The sequence below is a fragment of the Colobus angolensis genome, unplaced genomic scaffold, assembly GCF_000951035.1.
Source record: "Colobus angolensis palliatus isolate OR3802 unplaced genomic scaffold, Cang.pa_1.0 Scaffold3, whole genome shotgun sequence".
NCBI lineage: Eukaryota > Metazoa > Chordata > Mammalia > Primates > Cercopithecidae > Colobus > Colobus angolensis.
In genome coordinates, this window is record NW_012116265.1 from 20,015,435 (window position 1) to 20,015,886 (window position 452).

Sequence of the window (452 nt, forward strand, 5' to 3'; positions counted from 1 at the left end):
CACCGGGTTAGTCAGGATGGTCTCGATCTCCTGACCTCGTGATCCGCCCATCTCGGCCTCCCAAAGTGCTGGGATTATAGGCTTGAGCCACCGCGCCCAGCAGGACTTTGATTCTTAATGAATGGGCAGGAAAAGACCTCCTGATATGTGAAGAAAGAGAGGCAACAATAGCAACAGCTTTCCTGAGGAGTGATTATTGTAGCAAAGTCAAGCCTGAAACAATGGAGAATGAGGTCATGCCTGACTCATTTTGTTATTATACCCAAATGAGTTCATTGTATAGAATGGGCCTTCTTGACACTTGTCTAATGACGTTTTGATAAAATGAAATAATGTGCATATAAAAATGACCTGTTCGGCCGGGCGCGGTGGCTCAAGCCTGTAATCCCAGCACTTTGGGAGGCCAAGATGGGCAGATCACGAGGTCAGGAGATCGAGACCATCCTGGCTAA

General features: G+C 47.6%; 1 long non-coding RNA gene across 1 annotated transcript in view; it reads left to right on the plus strand.

Annotated features, from left to right (window-relative positions):
* The window catches only part of LOC105517173, an 8,352-nt gene extending 8,018 nt beyond the window's left edge, over positions 1–334 (plus strand). Inside the window, exon 3 of the long non-coding RNA XR_001002628.1 lies at positions 104–334. This is a non-coding gene — a long non-coding RNA (uncharacterized LOC105517173). The remainder of the gene's footprint in view (positions 1–103) is intronic.
* Positions 335–452: the final 118 nt, after the last annotated feature.